This window comes from Gobio gobio, assembly GCF_949357685.1.
Source record: "Gobio gobio genome assembly, chromosome: 7".
Lineage (NCBI taxonomy): Eukaryota > Metazoa > Chordata > Actinopteri > Cypriniformes > Gobionidae > Gobio > Gobio gobio.
Window position 1 is genome coordinate 45,672,004 of NC_137103.1, and position 27,300 is coordinate 45,699,303.

At 38.9% G+C, this 27,300-nt stretch overlaps 2 protein-coding genes across 5 annotated transcripts in view; one reads left to right on the forward strand and one right to left on the reverse strand.

The window, feature by feature from the left end:
- The window catches only part of tfpia (tissue factor pathway inhibitor a), a 1,059,262-nt gene that overhangs the window by 686,045 nt on the left and 345,917 nt on the right, over nt 1-27,300 (reverse strand). The window lies entirely within an intron of this gene.
- pcbp3 (poly(rC) binding protein 3) overlaps nt 1-27,300 on the forward strand; it is a 78,722-nt gene that overhangs the window by 873 nt on the left and 50,549 nt on the right. For all 4 annotated transcript variants that reach the window (XM_079820833.1, XM_079820834.1, XM_079820831.1 and 1 more), the window contains exons 2-5: nt 24,329-24,380; nt 24,957-25,045; nt 25,129-25,238; nt 25,610-25,750. The gene's annotated coding sequence lies outside the window, so the exon portion shown is untranslated. The remainder of the gene's footprint in view (nt 1-24,328; nt 24,381-24,956; nt 25,046-25,128; nt 25,239-25,609; nt 25,751-27,300) is intronic.

Consider the following 27,300-nt stretch of genomic DNA (forward strand, 5'->3'; position numbering starts at 1 on the left):
CTTGGTCTTGTTGTTTTAAGTTTTCGTAGTTTGATTTCTCTAAAAAAAAAGTCAAAACATTGAACTTTCAACATTTCCCTGTCCATAATTTACTCAACCTATGACGTTAGTTTGGGGCGGGACAATCTGTTTAATAGGGGTGTAAACAAAATGTTTGTTGGCATTAGCGTCATGGAAATTACACATTACACCTTTTAACAACTAAATCTAGCTGGGATAAACGTCAGTACCCAAAAGGGGTATACCTTCAAAAAATGTTTTAGATCTAGTAGGTTCTTTTTCAGCTATTAAAGGGATAATTTTCTGTCATCATTTACTCACCCTTATGTTGTTCCAAACCTGTATGCTGTATTTTTTTCTGTGGAGCACAAAAGATATTTTGAGATATATATATATTTTTTTACAATAGAAAAGCTTTGGTTACCAGCGTTCTTCATATCATCTTTTGTGCGGCACAGAACAAAGTCAGAAAGTTTGATCTTATTTTTGGGTGAACTTCTTTTAAACTGTATTTTTAATTGCTATACTATCAGAATAGAGAGAAGACAAAAAGTTGTTTGTTAACCCGATTCTATAAGAGAAACTATTGGTCTGGCATGGCAGTGGATGACCTGAAGGAGAAAACTGACCGTAGAAGTTTGGACTTGCAATCCTGGATGCACTGATGTGTGAAATCAGGTAGCTGGAAGCATTAGCCGTAATATACTTGCTTAGAGTATGTTTCAGGTCTAAATCTACAGAGCACAGCAGACAAAAACTGCTTAGGTCTTCATTCACTTCAGTGCTATAATGTGAATGGGTGCTGTGTGAGATTGAAGTGGTGCAAACATCAATACGGGTCCATGGTTTGACAGATCTTGAACTTGTCTCCAGCAAGTTGGCTAACAGTTGGCCAATAGGAAAGACGTTTCCAATCAATTTGATTAACAGCACTACAGTTCCAGTGTTTGCTCTGTTTACAAGCACATCATACCTGTATATGTTCTCTTTATTAAGCACTTTTGAAATGTAGAGCATTTATTATTATCTGGGGTTATTGGAAGCATCGAGTGAATTCGCAGAAGAACAGGTGTCTTAATTAACACCATTATTCCTTTGCCGCCTTGTTGGCCTGTTTCCAAACGTTGAATAAAAAAGGAATGTTTGTTCAAACAAAAAATGGATCTCCAATTAGCACAGCCGTGTTATAGGAACATACTTTGAGAAATGTTACCTTACTTTATTTAACCGATCATTGGTTTGTCAAGTTAAATAGCATCTTGTGTCAGTCCTTGTAAAGCGGATCGCATCAAAATTCATCAAAAAGATGCAAACAGCATATCTTATGCTAATCGAGAACTTCCCCCTTACAGACTATCACAACTTTTTGCTTTTTAGAATGGAAATGTCAACGACGTTGCCAATGACTTTTAGCCTCCCCTCATGTTTACCCTAAAACAACTCAGCGGTTTCATATTGCTGATTTTCTATTATTTCTAAATCACTGCACAAATAGTGCTACCTCCTGAGAAATCAGACGTGCCTTAATGCTTGACTTATAAAGAACTGTGACTTTTAGATCTAGTAGGTTCTTAGATTTAAAGGTTGTTTTACAGCTTGAGTTTTACAGATGCATGAAGTTTTAGGAAAAGCTATTACTTGCCAGACAAGTTCAATTATATTCTCTCTAACAAGACTTTTTTTCCCCCCACTGACGCCCATGATCTCGAAGCAGCTGGTCTTTTTGGCCGTGTTATAGGAACATACTTTGAGAAATGTTACCTTACTTTATTTAACCGATCATTGGTTTGTCAAGTTAAATAGCATCTTGTGTCAGTCCTTGTAAAGCGGATCGCATCAAAATTCATCAAAAAGATGCAAACAGCATATCTTATGCTAATCGAGAACTTCCCCCTTACAGACTATCACAACTTTTTGCTTTTTAGAATGGAAATGTCAACGACGTTGCCAATGACTTTTAGCCTCCCCTCATGTTTACCCTAAAACAACTCAGCGGTTTCATATTGCTGATTTTCTATTATTTCTAAATCACTGCACAAATAGTGCTACCTCCTGAGAAATCAGACGTGCCTTAATGCTTGACTTATAAAGAACTGTGACTTTTAGATCTAGTAGGTTCTTAGATTTAAAGGTTGTTTTACAGCTTGAGTGTTTTGAAATGTTCCTGTCAGGCAATTCGGATTTGCATTTTAGCATGGTGCCTTTTTTTAGCTGCTGGAAAAGCTTGGAAAGCTGTGCTTATCACTTATAGTATGATTATAAATATGGGCAGATTCTTAAGCTAGAGTAAATTGCAAATGTCATCGATGAGGACTTATGTCTCTTAAACCACTTTAGATTAGTTTCAGTTGCATATTTACCTCACTGTATATTTTCATCAGCATGGAACAGATGCATGAAGTTTTAGGAAAAGCTATTACTTGCCAGACAAGTTCAATTATATTCTCTCTAACAAGACTTTTTTTCCCCCCACTGACGCCCATGATCTCGAAGCAGCTGGTCTTTTTGTGCTTTGGCTGTTTTTTTTTTTTTCTCCGGATCTCATGCTGTCCTGGCTTCCGAGTTGCTGGTTCGGCAGAGTTGCAGTATCAAAAGGCCTCTGCCATTCCCTGGGCTTCCTCTCCATTCCCTATGTGCCAGGAAACTATGGGAGCCTGGATGTCATTTCGGACTGAGATCCAAAACATGAATGTACATGTAAATCATTTCATATCCGACTTTACTTCAACGCTTTCGGCAAGATGTGGAAAGGAGCCAACTCGTCTTCAGCTTCAGCCAGAATACGGGCCACTTTTATTTACTGTATTAAATTACTGATACTTGGTGCTGACAGAGAATTTGTTTATTTCCCCCGCCCACCCTGATTGGTACGCAGGTCTCCTCAGCGTGGCCGTATAGTAAGTTAAAAACGTCATGGCTATGTCATAACTCATAAGCGAATGCAAAGTGTTGCCGAGGGCTGAAATTGAATGCTGCACCTTTTCAAAGTTAAGGCCCGGAAAGAATTATGGCCTGTGAAATCCTGGGCCCTTTGTCTCTCCGTAAAGCCACTCTGCAGTGTAATTTAACCCGCCGATGGGCCGTGAGATCAATCAGGACCCAGGAAGATGGAGGGGGGTGGGAGTTAGTCGAACCGGCCCTGGACCACCCGCTGCCGTCGTTCTTAATGCTTGGCTGGATGGCGTGGCTATTTTTATTGTTTCCAGTGATGTAGTGGAGAAGATGTTCTGGAAAAGGTTAGGGAAACATTGCAGGCATGTCTGAATTAGCAGATCCGTGGGTCATGTAAGCTACTGATGCGGCTGGATGTTTGATTAAGTCAGGTCATCCTGTTGTTAATCTGTCAGCGAACCAATTTAATCAGTCATGGAGTCCAAGCTATACACCCAATGCACGTAGTTACCTTGTGCTGTTCTCTATTTCTTTATGGCAGAGGAAGGAACTCAACTCTGAGACTTGGATTGGAGTTGTGCATGACGCAAATTAATTGGTATGAGACTCAACTTAGACTCAGACACTTGATTTGAGACTGAAATTGGAATTCCAATATAAAATCCAGGGCTCAAAAATTTTCTTACTGATCCACCGCAGTGAAATGGTCTTTTTTTCCTCCTTTCTACTTTTGTAGCTATATATTTTTATTTGCTATTTTTTGTTGTGTTTTTTTTTCATGTTTTGATTGATTGATTCCAGTAGTGTTGTTTTCGTCAACGAAAAGTATGACTAAATATCTTCGTCAACGAACCTTTATAACGTGACGAAAACGAGACGAGACGCAACGTAAATGCTGGTCATGTGACGATGACGAATAAAAACGAGACTAAATGTGGTTCACAAAATAAAAACTATGCTAAAATGTCTCTTCATTTTCGTTGACGAAAATGAGACGAGACGAAAAGTCGTGTTTTTATTTTGCAGTATTTCTGTGCGTCTCATTCAGGGGCTGCATCAGGTCTCACTGCGCAGACGCAGGTGACATCACTCTCTTCAAACCCCACTCGCGCGGCGTCTCCGGTGAGTGAACGGGTCCGATGGCCGGCCAGTTGGGGTTCGTAAGCCCTATTCGGACGGTAATTGTTTGTCCTGCGGTCGTAAGGTGTCTTCGTCATTTACAGGGGCTAGTCAGTGATTTTATTGTCGTCTTAATACAGAATATCAGTGTTTTTCTCCCACCACCCGTGTAAAAATCTCCGGCCGAATTACCTAACTGAATTACTGTTTGACAAACACCAAGGTCGTGTGGTGCCGTCTGAATCCACATCTCTGAGTTTTCAATCACTTCAGAATTCACGGTTTATATCCTTTTTGGCCACTGCAGAGCACCGTGCGGTTGTGCTTCGATCTGGATGCATTTTAAAGATCTAGACTTTTATTACTGAAATATTGGTAAGTATTTACAAGAGCAAGATATTTCATCACCGCTCAAAGAAAGAAAGAAAAGCACGTAAACATTTGAAATGTGCCGTTATAACGGCAGCAATTATATATGTTAAAATAACCGCAGCATTATGAATACCTCATAAGCGAATAAGAGGCTATATTCACTTATTTCCACTCATTTCCATGTGGAATAAAATTACATCCTTTATTTTGAGATAAAATACAAGACAGAAAAACATTTTAACTATAATGTGGGTCTAATTTTATACATATTTAAATAATAATTTGGATATTATTTTCCTATTATTAAATTAAATATGCATTTATTCTTATTAAGACATTTGGAAAAACTTTTATTGAAGTGGAAAATAAAACGGGTGTTGTGGAAATAGATGGGGAAAAATGTGGCCACAAAAATCACAGGAAAAAACACCACAAACCTTAAGAGACATCTCAATGTTTTTATTTATTTTATTTAAATGTATGTGTGTGTCCTTTTAACATGTTTAGTTGGTAAAATAAATATGTTGTAACTTCAAATCAGAGCGTCTTCCGTGTCTGGAATGGATGTATTCTTGAGTCTAAGGTAACAATAATATAATAAGATAACCTTGTTTGAAATGGGTTTGGCTAAAAGAAGATTTTGGTTTTGTCTATAATACGTACTTATACTACATTGACTGGGTTAAATAGAATTGCATTACTAAAAAGAGACTAAAATACAATTTGCATTGAGTAAAACTTGACTAAAATGTCATCAGTTTTCGTCGACTAAAACTAGACGAAAATAGTCATAGATAATTCTGACTAAAATAAGACTAAAATGCTCAGACTTTTAGTCGACTAAAACTTGACTAGACTAAAAAGAGTATGACTATGACTAAAACTAATAAAAACTAAAATGACAGCTTGACACAAAGACTAGACTAAAACTAAAATGAAAACAGGCCGCCAAAAACAACACTAGATTCCAGTGATGTATTAGAGATTTTTTAGAAACCTTTTTCTGGAAAAGGTTAGATAGATTAAAAAAATTAATAAAATTGTTTCCAGTGATATAGTGGAGATGTTTTAGAAAAGGTTGTTTTTTTTGTTGTTGTTGCCCTGTATTAAATATATTTAAAAAAAATATAGCCTATATATTTGTTTTATGTGGTGGAGATGTTCTGGAAAAGGTTAGTAAATAAGCATTTTTTTCCTTATTTGATAGATTTGAAAAATATTTATCCCTTAAATGTTGCCTTTTATTAAAAAAAAATTAAAAAAAAAAATTTAATTACTAATTTATTATTATTAATTAAATTAGTAAAAAGTAAAATTAATTTATTGTTGTTGTTAAAATAATTGATTAACCAAAATTGCTTGCCCTTCGAATATATTTATAAACTAACCTCTAATAGAAAACTGATCACTTCACCTCAAAGACTTGACACCGAGGGTAGTCTTTACGTCAGAGACCTGAGAAAATGTCCGCCATATGGTGCCTGTGCATTGCAGGGAATATAATATGTCAGGATAAGTCTTAAAGAGACTTTGAGGCCTGTCTTATAGCTGTCTTGGCAGCATGGCTGGATCTCATCGTTTTTGTTTGATTAAAAGCACACAGGAGTTTGTAGCACACGGTAGGTGCAAGAGCAGGGCTGACAGCTTAACCACTGATTATTCAAGCCTCTTAGGCTAAGCCATGGCACTCCAGTGATGAACGCCTTCTCCACTTCACATTCCCGCTCCCTTGACTTTTTTTTTTTTTTACATTTGCTTCTTACTCTCTCTCTCTCTTTCTCATTGAGCAGTGGGATCAGTAGCAGAGTGATTCATGCAGTGCTGAGGCTTTATTTAGACATAATCCGCTGAGTGTCACTATGGCACGAGGCTTTGGTCAGGTTCTCCTACCATGCTCCTGCCTGCCTTTGCACCCAACCCCCAACAATATGGGAGTGTGTCAGCGGGTCACATGGCGTGACGCGAGGAGACACCCAACCATGAGTGATGCAGCATTTTCTCTGCGGCCTCGCCCCTCTTATCGGACGGGAGTGATCGGCAGCGTTGCGAGGAGGAGAGAGAGGATGTCCGCTTCCTTGCAAATGCGTTCTAATAAAATCTAGGGCCTCTGGAGCTTTTAGTAAAAGCCTCTGCCTCATGTTCGGTGTCTGTTGATGCCCTCCCACCTGCACCCTGGCAAGGCCTCCGATCCAGAGTGTTGTGACCGCAGCGATGGCCAGATTGAACCCAGCGGGTCAGGGTGTGAGGGGAAAGGTGTGACCTGCTGCTAGAAAAGTCTTTTTTAGCCTCTGAAATGGACTCCCGAGTGACAGTTACCGTCTTAAACCTGTAAACATCAGCTGTGTTTTGACTGTGGGTTCACCTGGGGTCTTTTTTTGTTGTCGTTTGTTCAGGATGGCTCTCGGCTTGCCCTCTCTATAACAAATATGCTTGCCTGACACACTTTCCTGAGCCGATGCCGTTCGCTCTTCCAAAGCATCTGTGCAGCTAAGTCAGCAGTAACAGTTCTGTGTTCTGGGGATGCGCAGATTGAGGAAAGAGGCATGAGTTTCCTCTCAGCTCTGTGCAGTGTACTGTATGCAAATCTGACAATCTCAATTCTGTGTCCTTATATTTGCCCTCAGGAGGATTTGGCTGATATATAAAATACTCAAAATATATTTGTTGTGTGTACAATATATTTTTGTCCATTAAGTTTCCTCAAGACTGTTGTTTGACTTGTACAATTTAAAAGTATTTGGAGTCTTTAATTTGGACATCAGTAAGTTCAAACTGTCCGTTTCAGTGAAGTGATTCAAACTTCAGATTCACAGACTCCTTGGCGCATCACTCAAAAGTGTTCATGGACATCATTGTGCCATATTTGATTATTGAAATGCAGAAATGGTATATATTTGATACCATTCAGAAGTTTAGAGTTGCTAATATGTTTAAGTCTTTAATAGGTCACAAATAGGGTGGCCATTTCCATTACGCCAAAAAGGAGGACACTTTGCAGCATTTAGTGAAGCAAGAATAATTGCATAGGACTCTGGTGTACTCGCAACTACAATACAATTTTGTCCGTCATATCGATGGTATCATGATACAGGGATTCTGAAATAGCCTACTCTATTCATGATATATCTTGAAGTAGACCTATGTGGCAAGAGGCAAGAAAAGTGTTTGTTCACAGTATTTGTATTTATTCAAGACATTGTGATGTCTGTTTCAAAAACTGACCACAGATGAACCTGTCTTGCAAAGTGCACAGTGCCTGAAAACAACATTTCTGGACTTCTGGAAATAAAAGAAATGCATAAATAAACAAATAATCTGGCACAGTGCCAAATCCATGAAAAGCGTCTCTACTGCTTTTGATATACATTTTTGCTCTTTTGTCCATTCCGGATTAAAAGAGGTCTGACGTTTCAGCATGTTAAAGTTATGATATGACGTAGCCAGCACGTTGTGGAGGCTTGTTTACGTTTTTAACTAATGATATATCAGATATTTATTTGACATCGCTCTCAAGCAATCATTTGTTTGACCAGAGATCTTACGGCATTAGACGCTATGCTGCTGTTGCTTCCCAATAAAGATTCAAGAGCAGGTTATTTTTCAGCAACTTTTCAGCGCAACTCCAAAAAGGAGGACAAATGAGTGACTGTCCGGCCAAAATCCAGACGTATGGCCACCCTAGTCACAAATACAAAAATACATAACGCAATGATATTACGCAGCACCTTAAAATAGTCCCCTGCACGCTCCCGTTGTCACGTTGGTTATGTTGACAGAAGTTAGCCTATTTTTAGGTGCTGCGTAATATCATTGCGCCGCTGCACTCATGGTACAGCAGCAAAGTTCCTTGACTATTACACAGGAATGAGAGTATAGTTCCTAGCCATATCGCCCTAGAAAATCGAAACTTTTCATTTTCCGTGGGTCCTAGTACACGATACAGAAGGGTCAAGTTTTAAATAGGAAAATATCAAAACTCTTTGATCATTTTTAGAGCGAGATGCTAACGGTCTAATCAGATACAATTATCTATGCTAAGCTATGCCCAAAGTGCTTCTGCCAGACCCGGAGATCAGCTTAATGGATTCGAAAACGGTAAAACTCAACTGTTTAACTCTAGAGGAGTTGGAAAATTAGCTATTTTCAAAAAAAGTGGAGTGTTCCTTTAAACACTCAATTTATTCCTTCGATGGCAAAGCAAAATTGTTAGCAGCCATGCAGTTTTCAGTGTCCTTCAGAAATCATTTTAATATGATTCAGTGAAACAATTCTTATTATTACCAATGTTGTGAGCCGTTGTGCTGCTTGATATTTTAATGAAAGTAGTGATATATTTTTTCAGGAATCTTTGATAACTAGAAATATCAAAATAAAAGCATTTGACATTTGAGAAATTGACATTTTTGTAACATTATAAATGTCTTTACTGTCATTTTTGATCGGTTTAATGCATCCATAATATAGAAACTTGTGTGCGTGTGTGTGTGTGTGTGTTGTCTAAAATTAATAGAACACTTAAATAAAATGTATTAACACTTAAAAATATAATTTTTTATTGGCCAGTCTTGACCATCAGTATAAAGAAATGGTGTATTTGGCCAAATATTGAGCTTATGGTTTCTCTGAACTGCCTGAAACGGTTAAACAAAGTACCTGTGCACTAGCAAGTATTAACAGGATGCTTATTAGGCAGGCATTTCTCTGACTAGGCCTTTACTTGTGAATAAAGGCTCAGTCAATATACCCTTACATACTGCTTTGTCATTGTTAAGATCAGTGTAGAGATAATATTGATTTTTTATGCTATGCTCTACATAGCTATAAAAGACAATGATGATCTGAAATATAATAGCAAGAGGAAGACTTGACAAATAGAGTACTTGGAATAGGGCAATATGATACTGTTGACACATTAAACCTACAGAATTTTCTACAATGCGTGCATTTTCTGTGTGATGACGGCTGGAAACATTTACCCAAACCAGATAAGCTGGATTTCATCTACGGTTGAAGATATTAACTCAGTGTGCCCATGCATAAGTAATTTAAGTGTAGTGCAATTAACGGGATCTGTTTGATTTCTGACATTTTCTTTCAGCAGCACATCACAAGTTGAGACTCAATCTGCTTCTTGCAGGAAAATCTCAACCGCAGATTAGTTAGTGCACTGTGATTTCTCCCACGAGGTTGAGGGATTTGATCTATCGGCTAATTCCACTCGACGAGAACTGTCTGTGACATCACAACACTATCCCTCACTTCAATAAAACCTCAGCAGCGAAGGTAAAGCACATGATATCGCTATCTGCTCTTCTCTCAAGGGGGGAGGTACAGAGCTCTGGAGATATTCAAATGTGTGACGTGCCTTTGAATTTCTGCAGGAGCCTTTTTGCAGGATTAAGTCTTAAAAGCCTTTAAAGGAGAACCCCTCCAATCATAAAGGTGTGAGAGTGTCAAGCGTTTTTCCAAACATTTCTGCAAGTCTTGGATCCTGTCTATTTTAAAAGCTAATTTGCAGTCTTTCGCATTGCTCAGTGTTAGCCAAACACATTTGCTCATACAGTATGTGCATACTTCACATATCTCAGAAGTTTGGGTCGTGAGATCTTTAAAAATATTTTCAAAAGTTTAAATAGTCTCTTATGCTTGCCAAGGCTGTATTTATCTGATCAAAATGCAGTAAAAACAGTAATATTGTGAAATTGTTACAATTTAAGACATTTCTGTTTTAACATAATGCATTATAATACACCGGATTATTAAAGTCACTTACTGCCACTTTTAATACATTTAATGCATCCTTGCTGATTGAAAGTGTTAATTTCTTTCTTTTTTCTTAAAAAAAACCCTGACCCCAGCCTTTTGAATGGTAATGCATGTCTGAGTAAGAAATATTTTTTGGGGGGTAATTTCTTATGCATCATCTATTATTTTAAGTCACTGTATTTTAAAGGGATGGTTCACCTAAAAAGGAGTAAATGATCTGCAATCATTTATTCACCCTCATGTCATTCCAAGTCTGTATGGTTTTCTTTCTTCTGTGGAGCACAAATTGAGAAATTTAGCTGAATGTTGACCATGCAGTGAACATGACTGGTGACTCTCAGAGGCTGTCAAGCTCCAGAAATGACAAAAGACAGCTCATCTAAAGCATTTTATGTTTTCTGAACCCATGCGATAGCTTTGTGAGAGGAAAAGACAGAAATTTAAGTTGTTATTCATTGATAACTTGCTGAAGAGCCTCTGTTTTCAAATCTCATTCACGTATATTCGAATATTGAGTGTCAAGACATTTTGCTATGTTTTAAGTCATTGGTTCTTGTGTATAATTTCTTAAGAACAAAATTATGTGAAATCAGGCAATGGAAACCAAAATCATCAACACACTGAGGGCTTAATTCATAATTATACCAAAAATCTTTGTAAAGAACTGAAGTTACAGGCTAATCCAACTTGCATGAAGTTCATCACAGCAACTCAATGTAAGTCAGTAGTGTGTGTGGCCCCCACGTGCCTGTATGCACTCACGACCACATCTGGGCATGCTCCTGATTGCGGTTGGTGTCCTGGGGGATCTCCTCCCAGACCTGGATCAGGGCATCAGTGAGCTCCTGGACAGTCTGTGGTGCTGCTTGGTGGCTTCGGATGCTCCGATACTTAATGTCTCAGAGGTTCTCAATTGGATTTAGGTCTGGGGAACGTGAGGGCCAGTCAATGGCATCAATGCCTTTGTCATCTAAAACTGCCTACACACTCTAGCCACATGAGGCCAGGCATTATCATGTACCAGGAGGAACCCAGGGCCCACTGCATCAGCATAAGGTCTGACAATGGCTCTGAGGATATCATCCCGGTACCTAACAGCAGTAAGGGGACCATTGGCTAGCATGTGGAGGTCTGTGCGACCCTCCAAGGATATTCCTCCCTAGACCATTTCTGACCGACCGCCAAACAGGTCTTGCTGGATGATGTTGCACGCAGCATAACATTCCCCATGGCATCTCCAGACTCTTTAACGTCTGTCACATGCTCAGTGTGAATCTGCTCTCATCCGTGAAGAGAATGGGCCGCCAATGGCGGACTTGCCAATTCTGGTGTTCTCTGGCAAATGTCAATCGAGCTACATGGTGCTGAGCTGTGAGCACAGGTCCCACTAGAGAACTAGAGCCTTAATGCCACCCTCATGAAGTCTGTTTTTGACAGCTTGGTCAGAAACATGCACACCAGTAGCCTGCTGGAGGTCATTTTGTAGGGCTGGTAGTGCTCCTGGTATGGCTCTTGTGCCCTGGTAGTCCTCTGGTAGTGCTCCTCCTGTTCCTCCTTGCACAAAGGAGTAGTAACCGGTCTTGCTGCTGGGTTGTTGCCCTTCTACGTCCCTGTCCAGCTCTCCTCATGTAACGGCCTGTCTCCCGGTATCTCCTCCATGCTCTTGAAACTATGCTGGGAGACACACCAAACCTCCTTGCGCAGCATGTATGGATGTGCCATCCTAAAGGAGGATGAAACCTGATAGGGTTGCAGGTAGTGATTAGATTGGGTAAACCCAGCCTGATCTGCCGGCGATTTGATTTCTCCCTGCAGCTCAGTCTGGAAACCTGTACATTCATTTCTACTGCTTCTGTTACACTTTTGCGGGAACCAATCACAGACTGGCTTATCCACCTGGCGCGCTATTGGTGGGTTTAACACGATGACCGATAGAGAAGAGATGGGTTGTTTCCTGTTGATCACGCCTCTTGTGGTCTGATTGGTTGAAGGACTATCCAATTTTATACAGAGTAATTTAATTTATGCTCGTTTATCACGCCTCTTGTGCAGTAGAAAATACATAGCAGACTCCCCAGACCAATGTTCAATCTTAAATTGAGCTTGGTCTGGTGATAGCCAGACAAGGTAGTGATGGCAATTTCAAAACACTGCTTCATGAAGCTTTGAAGCTTTACAAGTCTTGTTTCGAATCCATTGTTTCGGAGCGTGTATCAAAATGCCAAAGTCACGTGATTTCAGCAAACAAGGCTTCTGTTTCGAAACACTTCGAAATGTCAATGGTTCACTGTTGAGGGGGAAGGATCTCTGTGAACCCATGAATCATGAGGAGTCACTGAGAACCATTGAACAACTGTCTGTGGGTTTTACCTGATCTCTGATCAGTTTTATACATTTGTAGACGTTTTAATTAGACATTAGTATAATTAAAAGGAATAATAGTAGTTAATAGTCTCATATTGGCCTGTTTATCGGAGCCATCCATGAAACAAGTCCTAACAATTGATAAAAGAACATATATACACTTAATATTTAATTTTATTAGATGATAAGTTAATTGCACTTGAAAGATTTTACTTTCAATAAAACCTTTGCAATAGATTTGTTTAAGGTGTTTTTATGCATGTTTGGCCTGGGTTTTTGTTGCATTTACACTCTTCTGACCAGCATGGGTCACCGTGGAGACAGGTGTCGAATTGTTTTGAAGCTTCGACACAATACGGCACATTTGCTTCACTTGCTTCACTTGTTTCAGTGTTTCACGAAGCCTCGATCTGCCCATCACTAGTTGCCGGTACTGCCTCATGTTAGTGACAAGGTCCCTAACAAAACACAAAACTAAATACAAATTAGTCAGGAAGAATAAGGAGAAAACAATTGTCTATCGCCATCACCTTCAAAATCAGTCCCTTTTTGGGGGTTGTCTTGCTGTTGCCCCTCCAGTGCACCTGTTTTCACTTTCATTGCACCAAAGCAGGTGAAACTGATTAACAATCACTTATGTTTTCGAATTGGACAGATTGACTTTTAAAGGGTAATGCCGCGTTCCAGGCAACCCGTTTTTTTCCAGCCTTCTACTCCAGAAAGTGCACTGGAACGGCAGTCAAACCCGTGACTTTCCACCCGTGAACTCAAACTACATCGATGTACTCCCAGTTACGAGCTCTGATGTCACATAGCCCGCGAAGCAACAATGGCAGCCCTTACTCCGCATTCACACTGGGCGTCGGCGTCAACGCTTCTCGTTTACTTTGAATGGGTGACGTCATGCGTTGACGAACTGAATTGTGGGTTCCGTTGCGTCGCTTCACTCACGTTGCAAGCGGCAAAAGTTGAAGATTTCTCAACTTTTCAAGCGCCAACGCAGGCGTCATCCAATCAGATCACCCTATGCAAATATCCTAGAGCAGACGCTAGCCAATAGCGTTCGTTTAAAACAACGGTGAATGAAGAGTGAAGAACGGAGGAAAAGTTTAATTGCGTTGGGTAATCTTTACTACAAATCATTATTTACATACCGGGACACAAACTGGAGAGACCAGGCCTGGAAGGAGGCGGCAGAGACGGTTGGAGAATCTGGAATGTATCATGCTTGTATTCCGTCGTGTACTCTGTTTATCATTGAATGACAGGCAGCATATCATATCATGTGTGGTTCAAATAGGCGCTATCCCCCAGCCAAATGAGGAATAAAATATTAAAGTGATCAGTTTTCATACACAAAATAGTCTCACAGACTAGCTGTCAAAAAAGGCGCTTTTTTTGTGTTGTGTTGTGGTCCAAGCGGCAAGTAATGCACTCTCAGAAAAAAAGGTACAGGGCTGTCACTGGGGCGGTACCCTAAGGTACAAAAGTGAAAAGGTACATCTTTGTACCTTACTCACCCCTGAAAGGTACATTTTAGTACCTCAAAAGGTACATATCAGTACTTTAAGAGAGCATATTAGTACCTTAAAGGTACATATTAATACCTTAAAGGTACATATTAGTACCTTTTTTGTTATGTACCTTAGGGTACCGCCCCAGTGACAGCAATGTACCTTTTTTTCTGACAGTGGATTAGCTGTTGTCACTATGACGGTCGCGTCAGCACCAAGCTTCAGCCACGCCCTCTGTCAAGCGTTGACGCCGAAGCCCCGTGTGAATGCGGCGTTAATGATGCAGTGTTTGTGAAAGTCGTACATTAAAAACCAAATATAAGGTATTGCTCTAACGTTATTTATCCGCAAATGTTATGCATTATCTGCAGCTTTTCTAGTGTAAGCTAGTTTTCAGGCCATTGAGTGCAAAAATAAATGAATACCAAATCAATTTCCAAATATACAAATAACGTAAAATAAAAGGTATAACAGCGTCTCTTGCCTTATTATTAGCGCCGTTTTTTCTCCTCTGTTTCCCTCAAATAAGCAAGGAGTAAGCACCTTTGGCGATAGAAATGATTGTAAATGAGCATAAGCCCCGCACGGTTTGCCATTTTTTGTTTACGTCTAGCTACTGCTCAGGCAGTTTGGCGTGACTGCCTGGAACGCTACAAAGTCGTGAGTCGTGGTTTGAAGTCATAACTTACGGGCTCAAAAACCTGCCTGGAACGCAGCATTAGTTCACCCAAAAATGAAAATTCTGTCATTAATTACTCACTCTCATGTCTTATTAAACCCGTAAGACCTTTTGTTCGTCTTCGGAAAACAAATGAAGATGTTTTTGATGAAATCCGAGAGCTCTCTGATCCCTCCATTGAAAGCAATTCAATTTCCACTTTCAAGGTCTAGAAAGGTAGGAAAGATGTCGTTACAATAGTCCATGTGACTCCAGTGGTTCAAACTTAATGTTATAAAGTGACGAGAATACTTTTTGTACGCAAAAAACGAACAAAAATAACGACTTTATGCAACAATTTCTTCACATCTGTGTCAGTCTCCAATGCTGTTGACGTAGTAAATACGGTCCAGCGCTTCCAAGTTACGTCAGAGCTATGCCAGAACGCCAGCTTACCATTGGCCGATGCTGTTCACGTGAGCACCACAACGCAGGAGCTGGACAACGTAAACCGCGTAGGAGACTAATTATAAACAAAAATAATGACTTTATTCAACAATTTCTTCTCGTCTGTGTTAATTATATTATATATACTTTGCACAGTCAAACAAGCATGTCACATATACATATGTATATCTCATATATTAACATATATGAGTGATACAAATAAGATTTAAAAGTTATAGTGAATAGCGACTTAGACCATATGGCTTGCAATATTGCATGCGATTCATACAATAATAATAGTTTTATTGTTCTTATATGGTGCTTTTTATGTCAGTTTTAGAGCTTGACAACACCCCATTCAATTCCATTGTATGGAAAGCCACAGTGTGTAAACAACATCCTGCCTAACATCTGCTTTTGTCCTTGAAAGAAGAAAAAAAAATTTTTTTAGGTTTGAAACGACATAAGGTTGAGTAAATGATTTTAAAGTTTTGGAACTATTTGTTTAGCAACTGAAGGACAGTATTGCGGTGTTTATAAAATGATGCCATATGGAGTTCAACAAAACAAGCGTGTCAGTTTGTGTTGCTGCAAAGTAGAGCTGCTTGATTCTGGATGAACTGAAAATCTATTTTTTTTGTTTAAAATAGAGATCATGATTCTGAATAGACAACTAAACAAAATAATGTCATTTATTAGAGGTCCTGATAAAATTGCTGCAGTTTATTAAAAAGTTTGAATGAATGATTCAATGACTCACTCATTAAGACATCACTTGTTTCAAAACTGGATGAATCAGTGTTTTTGAAGGGGTAGGTGTAGGGAGGGCTTTTATTGTCCCATTAAGGCGGCATCCATTTAATAATTGTAATAAATATAATCATTTACACACTGTTATTATTGCATCCTATTAATGTACAACAATACTGAGGTGCAAATAGTATGTATCTGTCAAAATAAAGTATAAATAGCATCTAATTACTATTTACACATATTGCAAACTACTTTTACATGGTGTAAATATATCACTATTTTCACTTAGTGTGCTATTTCACTTAGTAAATAACATCTACAACTATTTGCACTTAGAAAATTTTACTTTCACTTAGTGCAAACAGCCGCTGCCAAACGATAAACCCAGTACTTCTGTGATATAAATTATTGTAACCTAAATAATGATACTGTGGTTGAAAAGACTGTTTGTGAAGCTGTTTCGTACCTTCTATTTACATGACATCTGCTCTCTCTTGGTCAGCGGCAGTGCCAACCCAGATCTGAATGTTCACTGTGATCGTACTTGTCAAAGGTTAAATAGACATAGACGAATCATAGTCATTTCAAAATAAGATCACATGGGTGTTTGAGTCGAGATTGTGATCTTTAAATGATTAATCATGCAGTTCTACTGCAAAGACATAATCAATCAGATGTAGTCAAATGCAGTCAGATTGATTGAGATGCACATTTAAGTATTTGAAATTTCCAATTTAGCTGTCAATGATCAATAACTGTAATTATTACTACTTCAGTAAGTAATGTTTTGTGGTCACTTTAAAGGCCACTCTGTGTTTTACAGCAGTGTTTTATAGCGTTCTTCTGCATAGCTCTGGGCCTAAATACTTGGCTCTGCCCTTTCACAGATTGTGTGAGCGACTTCAGAAGAATCCCACCCATATGTTAAGAACACACACACTGTGAAGGGTATTATGGGACAACTGTCTCCCTCAGGCATAGATACCCAGGTGGAATAGGGGCTTCTGGGGAACTGACTCTTGTCTGAGGCTCAGCACAAACCGCAATATACAAAAGCTGCTCAGCACAAAAGAGGTCAAATAAAGGATATCTATGAAATGCCATTAGCTTCAATTAATGCCAAGGGCATATAAAATATAATGACTCGTCTGGGTAATACGCGTGTGTCCGGATAGGCTGATACAGCTATTGAAAATTGGCATACAAGCCTATTATCTTACTTGCATGTAGAGCAGAGCACATTGAGAGAGGTGAGGAAAGGCGTCATTGTGTGGCTGTGAGGATGGTTTTGGCCATTTTCATATTAAAATAATCCTTTTAACTATGTAAAATTATTATTATTATTTTGACCATAGCACAGTGAAATATCCATTCATTTATTGTATTTTAGTATTTACACTACTGTTTAAAAGTTTGGATATTTTTGTAAATGTTTTATAAGGAAGGCTTTTATGCTCACCAAGGCATTTTTTAAATCAAAAATACAGTAAAAACAATAATATTAAATGTAAAAAAAATGTTTTTGCTATTTTAAAATGTAATTTATTCCTGTTATGGTAAAACTGAGTCCAAACCTTTGAATAGTAGTATTAACAATGAAAAAATTATACAATATAGTTTAATTGTAAGAGTTAATGAAGCTTTTGCACTGTACTTTTCACAGATTTTGCTCAATTCTAGATTAAGTCTCAAATACATTGACACCTTAGTTTTGATGCCTTTAGGGATTTGGTAATTTCATTATTTTTTTTTTAATGTTTCTATTTGTTATGCTGGACAAACCAACGGCTAAAAGATCAAGCCCTGTGAAAATATACTGGCATGTGCCAATGTTGTCAAATATTTAATAATTTATATGATCTATGATGTTTTTCAACAAGTAATGAGGTTGCTCTATATTCCTGACATACATTGTCTAATATAATAAAACTTAGAATAATGCTTGTAATTCAGTAGTAAATGGCTGTTAAAGACATTAGATATGTTGCTGGCATGCACATAAATGTTTCAAGTCGCAAATTGTAATAACTATATTATTGCCCTACTAATCTACTAAATGCGACTATAGCAGGCATAAAGATATTAATTTTATATTGTAAACATTAACATCATGATTGTCTGTAAAGCTGATTTGAAACAATGTGTACTATGAAAAGAGCTATACAAATAAACTTGACTTGATATTAATATTAAAATATATACAATATTTTTTGAGGCTTAAAGTAAAAAAAAATGCATGACTAAAATATAAATATTTTTATTATTATTAATTACATCAAAACTTTTATTGAAAACATTATCAGTGTTTCAGAAATGAATACATTTCTGCCGTCATTTACATTATATGAAGAGTCTCTTGTTTCCTAAATCAAATAGTTCTATTACCTAGTGTGAACAGTAGTGATCTTGTATTTGTGACTCAAGGCATGATTATGCAATAATGTCTGCATTTCCAACAGGTTTGTATTGCAGAGAATGAAAAGAGGTGGCAAAGTCAAACAAGCTGGTGTAGATGAAATGCTTTTAAAGGTTCCTCTAAGCTTCTTTGCTGGGTGTTTGTGTATAAGTGACAGCCTCTCACAGCCCTGTCAGACTGTTTCTGCACATAAGCAGTTCTCCTAACATTATGCTTACTGCTTCTTGACTTGTTTTGTTCCTGTGTAATCCCTCTGCACTTGGTCGGCTCCATTCGCTGTGCTCTGGCTGCTGAAACTGCAGCTCGCTTTTAAACCTTGCTCAACTTTTCAAACTGACTTTCAAAGCGTCTTGTCATGAGAAAGCAAACCACCATCTCTCACACCGCCACGCCCGCATTATTTTCATTGCCAGGCAAAAAAACGCTTTCATCAGTGTTTTCTTTATTGTATGGTGGCATTCAGTTGGCAATGATTTTAATATTTCTAGGAGAATTTACACTTGATGTATAGTCTTGGGATCACAATGTGATTTATTCAACTCAAAAGTTGCTTTGTGTCCGCTAAATACTGTGATTGGAACGTATTCAGTAATATATCAAAGAACATCTTATTTACCAATCGTTATCCTTCTCAATTCTTCTTCTGTGTGGCTTTTACGTTCTCTTACGTTCGCTTCATAATTTTAGTATAAATCAGGCATATTATCTGGGGGGGGGAAGGGCTATTGTGTAAATTTTTTTTCATAATATATTTCATTAAATATGTAATGTTTAATTGTACAAATATAAAATAATAAAATGTATTTATATATATATATATACATATGCATGCATACATACATACATACATACATGTTTTTTATTGGAAACTTGAGCTGACAGTTGAGTAGCTTGAGATAGGACGCAGATGTACATTTAATACACAAACAATATCTGTAAAACTTTTAACAACCTTGTTTTTAAAGGGTGAAATATACATTTATATTAGAACTCTATTCTTATTTAAAGTACTCGTTTTAGATCACCACTGGTAAAACAACACATGGCACCTCACTACACGGTAAAAGTAAAAATATTGTTTCTATCGAGAATGGCTTAATGGTATTTAGTCTATAAACACATTCAATATAATTAGAAATGCACAAAACTGCAAGTTTATGACAAAAAATATAGTCTGTAATTTGGCCTTTATTGCTCATTTAATACCTAAATAAAATGAGAGATTCAACTACATTTCTCACAAAATACCACGGTTACAGTGTTACCACAGTTAATTCATGATAAATGTTGGTGAATTGTTGGTTGAAAAGTATTCTGACTAGATCGGCTCAACGTTTCTCCTGATTTGCACATTAGTGTTGTTGATTTAAAGGGGTCATGAACTGGCTTTTAAAGGATAACTAAACCCTAAACCAACTTTTTTTAGTTAATGATCTGTAATACTGGGGCTTTATTAATGCTGTTCATTGATTCGAGTAAATGTTTTGACATTTGAGTATAAAGTGTTTTAATTCTATAAAATATGGTGTAAAACCGCCAAAGTGCTGCCCTCTTAAGGTTGAACGGTGGCTACTGCAGTTGAATTTTCCTATTGGACGTTGTGGTACATCGTGACGTAGGATGGTACCTCCAACGGCTCACTATCCGCGCCCCTGACATGAGCTCACCACGCCCTCAGAAATGTTTCCCCCAATCACATGATGAGAACGGCTTCACTCCAGTATGAACTGTCATATTACATGAAGTAGAAACATTATGAATGAAACTGACTTGACACTTGCTTTAACATTGTATTGAAGAAAATACGGTTAAATAATGCAGTTGTCAGTACACGTCAGGCTTTTCTTGCGATATTATTGCCGCCCGTCATGTGTACAGATAATTTTCATACATGAGACGCGCTTTCAAACCCTGACACGCAAGTGGTTGCCGCGGACGCAGATAGATTAGGTCAGTTCTCTTGCGTGGCTGCTTCGCTAGCATCGTCTGCATCGGGAGTTAACGCAGTTTGAGCAGCGGCTCGCATTGATAAGGCTCTGGGTTTGTGTCTACAGACAATCCACCCTCCTCCACTTCAGGTGAAGGTAGGAGAAATGACCGCTCTGTTGCAAAGCTGGCGTCACTCCAGTCATTCTCCATCTTTGCGACTCGCGAGTCTGACAGCTGTCAATCAATCCGTCACTGCGTGTCTCAGGTGCACGCCCTCTGCTCAGCCCCGCCCTCGGTTCGTCCCCTCTGTCTCCGCTGGGCTCTGCCCACTTTTCCAGCATTTTTCAAAATTTGCCAGTGGGTGGAGTTAAGCTCTGAGCAGGGGTTTAGTTACCCTTAAAAAAAAATGTATTCGTCTGAGGTCAACTTAGGACGTTTGCGTGGTTTTTACATTCAAAAGCATCATAATGAATAAGTTATAGGCTATTTTCTACACTGGTTTTGAGCCTCTCTCCTGGAACGCTCGGTTTTTATGGGCATGCCGCATTGAAGACTTGGAAGTAAATATATATACGCCCACTGCTATGATATGATAACAGTTTTGCATATTATAATGAGCTTCGGCTCCCTTACACGTGAGGAATTGTTTTGAAAACTTCCAATGTGGAGAAACGCAACCGGAATGATTCGCACACAGGGCTCGCAAAATAATCAGTAGATCTCAAACACAACAATGCAATACTATCACATATAAAAACATTTTTTTACTCACATAATTGTGTTGCATCATTCCTGTCAGATCCAGAAGCCACAGCATCGTTTTTTAATCTCATCCTGTCTGCAAATGCAGTCTCTTGTTTACAAACGAATCCGTGGTGAAATGAAGCCAACTAATGCAATGTCTTCCCCACGTGAGCTGGATCTTCATTAAAAATGAAGTTCAACAATACATTTTGGAATCCTAAGAAAGCTTATTGCATGTTTGAAACATGCCATAAGCTTTATTGCTTGGAAGTTCAATAAAGTTTAGCTCCACATAGGGCTGTTATTTAACTAACATGCCAGGCACACATCAGTGGGCGGGGCTACAGAATTAGGTGTTCGTCGTCTTCTGTTGAGGCGGTGTTTCACTGCACTCTGACGTCACAGGGAGGCACATTCGCAGATCGATTGTTTACAGAGCGAGCTGTCAATAAAAGCTTTTCTTTGAATAACAAGGAAGTTTTCAGCTCTAAAAACTTCCAGGATATTCTTATATTACCATGATCTTTCATATATCAAAAGCTCAAGGGAAAGTTGATTTCTCAATTCATGACCCCTTTAAGTCAGCGCTGTTTCAACTGGCTTTAAACTAAATTAAATCACAGAGATTTGCTGCTTGTACCGGAGACCTCAACGCCGAACTCGAAAGCTTCTCACTGGCTGTTTTAGTGGTGGTGTGATCGAGACACTCAGCAAGTAAAGACGCTTGTGAGTCGCGCGCTGCCTGCGCAGGACGCACAATTACCACTGTTTCGTTCCGCTTTTGGCGCTGTTTCCCGGGACTAAAATCTAAGACTGTTTGACATTATGAAACTGCACAGTGAAATTTGTAAATTATGGGTGGCGGGCCACATAATATATTTTAATAGACAAGCTGCGGGACGTTTGAAATTCATCCTCTGGCCGGACTTTGGACACCCCTGTATTAGAGAATCATTACTGATATAGCCAACAATGGAAAAGTGTTGTATTTATCACGTAAATGGGGTAGGAAAAATGTATATATGATGGTTCAAAATGCTCATGAATCTTATTTATGACTATGGCTGATTTAAAATTAATATTGTTCAACATATTAAGGCAGTAAGATCATGATCTTTACTGGGGACACAAAAGGCATTTGAGAAGCTCTTCTATAGTGCTTCTCAACCGGGGAGCAAAAACAATGCTAGATGCAAGTAATAATACCCAATTAACCATGTAATGACACATAATTAGAGTAGTTATCATATGCTTTATCTACATGTTTTTCTATTGACGGCCATTCGTTGCACACTTCCGGGGGGTCCTGGCCAGCCAAACATCTGTCATTGAGATGAATTGGAAAGCTAACGTATAGCTTTCTCCAGGTATTATAAACTTCCTTGGGTCCAGTCCACCCATAAAAAATTCATCCGAGGCCCTGTGAATTCAAGCGACAGCCCTGGCTGAAATTAATGGAGACGTTTGATTGATTAGACCTGCATTTCAGAGAGATTCCTTTGCAAATCAATGGCTGCCTGCATGTAAGCGTTAATGAAATTGCACACCGGCAGAAGTGAGCCGACTTTTTCCATGACTGAGTTAAGAGTCTGCACTTTCTCTAAAAGCCCTGTGGAGATCTTTCCCCGTTTAGAGTCTCCATCAAAATGTCATTTGATTCTCAAATTTTACAGCGAGTGAAGTGTGTCCAAGTTGATTTATTTATTTATTAGTAAATTAAAGTAATGAAACGCTTAAACACATTTCAATAGCACTGTTTTCTGCTGCTCTGGCTTTATCGCCTTCCGAGCGCCCCACGAAGATTTACTTATTTGATTAATGCATTAGGGGATTTTACAATATTTAGCAAAGCACGGACCCTCTTAATTTATAACCCTCCAGCTAAATGAAAGTGGGAAAATATCTGCTTTCCTCTCAGGCTTGATATTACGTTTTGAAGCACAATGTTGAAAGGGCTGCAATTCATTATTAATGCTCACAATATAAATAGTTTAGATCTTATTAATATTTCATTTATGTTGGAAAAAAAGATTTGAGTGACTGCTACACTATTGAGAAAATTGTAAATATATTATAAAGGCTGTTCGTCTGAAAGAGCGCCGTAGGAAAAGCAAAATGTAAACATGCGTACGCCATATGTTTGTCTTTTGATATAATTCCTGCTTCACTCATCGAGCGCAATATGGAACAAAGGAGTCTGACGTCTGTGTTAAATATGCGCTTGCATCATGGTGTGGTGGTGCTCGTGCCTAACGTGTGTATGGCTGTCTCTCTGGGCTGTGTGTCGCAAGGAGATAACTTATGTGTTTTATGGATCTTTTGAGCACTGTAACCGCCATCAAACGGAGATCTTTAATCTCACTGATGTGTGTGTTCGCTCGCCATCGCATTGGGACAGTCCTTGAGTAGGGATCAGGTGATAATCTGTAAACGCCAGGGCGCGGGACCCTGAGAAAGCGAAAAAGGAATAGAAGCTTTTAGAGATCATTAAACATTAATACAGTGTGATTTGTGTGTCGAGCCCTTGTGCTGAATTTCAGTCTACATCATTATAGAATTTCATCTCGGGGACCCTCTGAAGTGGCTCCATGTCAAACAGGAGATCAGATTGTAAGCGCCTTTAGAGGAACTGATTAACTTCTGGTTTGCACAATCGCTCACAGACTGTGGACCGAAGTGTTTTTATCTTGCATCCGCTTGAAGCCCTCTAAATAAATGGGCCAAATTGGTTTTTGGACCAGCTGAGTCCAGACTGGGTAAATATTTAACTGCCAATATATTACATGTGGAGAAGTCTGCATGTTCCCTTTTTTCCCCAGAGCGCTCATCAAACTGGAAAATGATTGACAGTAGGTGTCAGTAGTTCATTTTGCCAGTAGATGGCAGTCTTCCCCAAGTACTGTAAATTGTGTTTTAGTTCACTGACAGGTCAAGTGTCTGAGTTGTTTGTTCATATAGTGTTTATATCAATGGCTAGTCAGGATAAATATGTCTCACTAGTTATATTATTGTTTGATCATGTGGTAATAAGATAGAAACAATGATTAATGTAGTAACTTGCTGAATGAATATAACATGTGTGGTCATAAGTGTGTTTAGTGGCGTTTTTCAGCAGATTTGAAGGTGGTTCATCCACTCACAATGTAGTCTGAACTAACTATTTTATAATGGATGTCATATATTTGATAAGCACTTCTGTCACACAGAGCCAGAAACCAAATGCATCACCATCTTGTTAAACGATGCAAAACATGACCATTAGAGGGAGCACTTTTCACACACAGAGACAGTCGCTCATTTACTTGTACTGATAAACGTCTCCTTGTTTTTTGTGTGTGTGTTTTGTTTTTGAAGGATTTCTCATTGCTTGGAGCTGAAGGCTGGATTTGGCAGTGCAGTCACAGACGTAAGAGATGGTCACAATTACAATAATATGTAGCAAAAAAATCTCTACAAGCTCATTTTTTATGCAGTTTTGTATGTTAGACATGGGATGAGAATCTGGAACAATACATATCATTCCTGTTATGCTGTATCTTTTGATCTTCTGTAACTTGTGTTGTAATTTATGGCCTTATTTCTATAAAATGACATAATAGAAATAGAATATTTAGTCTTAACTGTAAGGCTTGAAGACTTTTAATATTTAAAAACATAATAATAATGCAATATTATATAATAATATACATATATTTAATAAACACTTTGTTTATATTTCTGCATGTTTGGCGTGAAACATTTCTAGTAGATAATGAAATCTGAAATACACATGAAATATTTCATAATAAATTGCCAGGTTTTGTTTCCCCAAGCACCCAAGGACATGACATAAATAACAACATCTGCTCAAACCAATGTAATGTTCACTTAATTGTGAAGTTGTGCGTCCTACATAACACAAATATGTATTGTTAAAGGCACTTTGCAAATACATTTATTACTTAATATAATATGCCAATATTTCCCCCTGTCTTTCTTGCAGAATCTTGGTTTGGAAGAGCAGAAGAAAACAACCTTTAAATTCAAATAAAAAAATAAACCTTTACAGAGAAACAGTAAGGAGTTGTTCAGGTAATGCATAGAATTCATCAAATTAAATCTGTGAATCAATGGATTTTTGAATGTTTTCTCACACATCTGCATCTGTTTAAAAGGCGAGGTACACTGGACAGACGGAACTCTCTCAAGTCGTCTGGAAGTGTGAGGGCACGTGGTCACATGACCTGGAAGAGAAAACCCAAGAGACTTCTGGGATCCCTCTCTGGTTAGTGAAACCATTTCACGTATTTATGAATCTCATAACATGGCACATTTTTTTGGTTAAATCCCCTAAAAGTGGTGCATCCACAGAAATGTTAGACGCTTAACTAGAAGCTGATGCTTTTGGGCATATTTTGTTTATTTTTTTTTAACACAATGTTCCCGTTTAAGGATTCAGTTAACCGTGAGATAAGTAAATCAGCGCACATATGGCTTGTGCGATTTCACCCGTGCTCTTGAGGCAAACCCCCTTTCGCTACACAGAGACCCTGATGTGGAGAAGGTGCAACGTATGGCAGCCTCGCATGACTGACAAACGTGGCTTAAACTGACATGACGACACAGTGTTGTTTTGAATTGTCCTTCTGCCTGCAGAATGGGCCGGTTATCAACCTGGAAAGAAGTCTAAAGGCTGATGAACTGATCCGCACAGCGACACAGCTGCGCTCTCTTCCCCTCTTCGTCTGTCCAATCTCCCCATTTATGTCCTGAGATCCACAACTTTCTGCAACTCTGGTGAGTACGGTGCCCTTTCTTTGTCTGCGTGCCTAGAACCCCTTCTAATCCTTATAATCTTGCTGAACTGGTTCTTGCAGGTTCCTCTTTGGCCCATTTTTGAGCAGGAAATGTCATTATGGGAAATGGGATGACCTTTTGCGTTGGCAATCTATTGATGATTCTGCATCCATTCAGCTGGGAGCTTTCGCTGACTGTTGTAGGCCTTGTAGCGCGTGGGTTTATTTCTGCGCTCAATTCAAAAGCACAGAAGCTCTGAGCACGCCGTATGAATTGATTTTTTTCCCCTCCATTGAATGTTATGAGCATGTTTCTGGAGGAGGGAGTCATTTGCAGCAGGATGGGAAAATTTGACTGTGATATATTTAGCCGGTGTGACGTGAGACTTTCCTGCTGACTGTGCTTGCGGTTCAGGGCCTGGTTGATTCTGACTGAGCGAATGCTGTAGAAATTAGGCTAACTCTCGTAATGAATATTAATGGTAGATGTGTGCGTTTTTGCATCTGTCGCCATGGGTAGTTCCAAAGGTTTCCGGCGTCTCGCTGCACACGATGTTGTGTCATGGTTATATCCTTCCCACCGACCTGTCTCAGAAACCTCAGAGGGAACTCTCAAGGGAGTTTTTGTCCTTTGTCATCGCAAGTAGTTTTGCCACATTGGCAGCTTTTGCTCAAGGGCGATAAGCAAAGGGACTGCGGAACAGAGCATTAAAAATAACTCTCGTGAACCATCGAGAGCTTGTGTCACAAGCTGGCTCATGTTGGTGGCGAAAGGGGATGGCAAAGCTTTGTCATGATTCGAGAGAGCTCACCCTGACAGGCTTTGCTTAGATGTTGAGAAATGCTTAGAGTTAGATGGTAGACAAATTTAACCAGTACTGACGCATCATATGACCAAATCTCTTCATGCAGGGTTCGTACCCTTAACCCATGTCATAAAATGACAATTTCCAGGCCATGAAAAGTTTCGGAAAAGTAATGGAAATTTGTTTCAAAATATGTATATAATAGAATATGTTTAAGTGATAATAATGGTTAAACAAACTACAATAATTAACGTTCATTCGATCCATCTGACTGCGGCATTCCATCAGATTTCGTTTTGCAGTATTGAGCATTATTGACCAATCACGCACGTTTCTGTTGAGCTTATGAATGTGATGGCCAATCAGAGGCGTTCAGATTAGTCATCGCTGAAACTAGTGCTGTGTTCGAAATCGAATACCCTCATTCACTAGTCCCTACATGACACCACTAATATAGTCCACTTGAGGGAGTGAATAAAAACGAGTGAGTGAATTAGGACACTGAGGGCCATATCATACAATAGGGAATGTGACGCCAGACGCGACATTAGTGTTTTTTGCCAGTTTCAGCCTGACGCAGTTGTCATTTTCTTGTCCAGCACCACATTGTTTAAATAGCAATGCTCTCGTGCTCATCTGTTTGCCCATGGGCGTGCTGGTCTGTGTTTAGCGAGGTGTGTTCACACGCATTGTTGGCGTGTTGCTATTTTCAGGCAACTGAAAACGACTTCGCCATTGACCAACA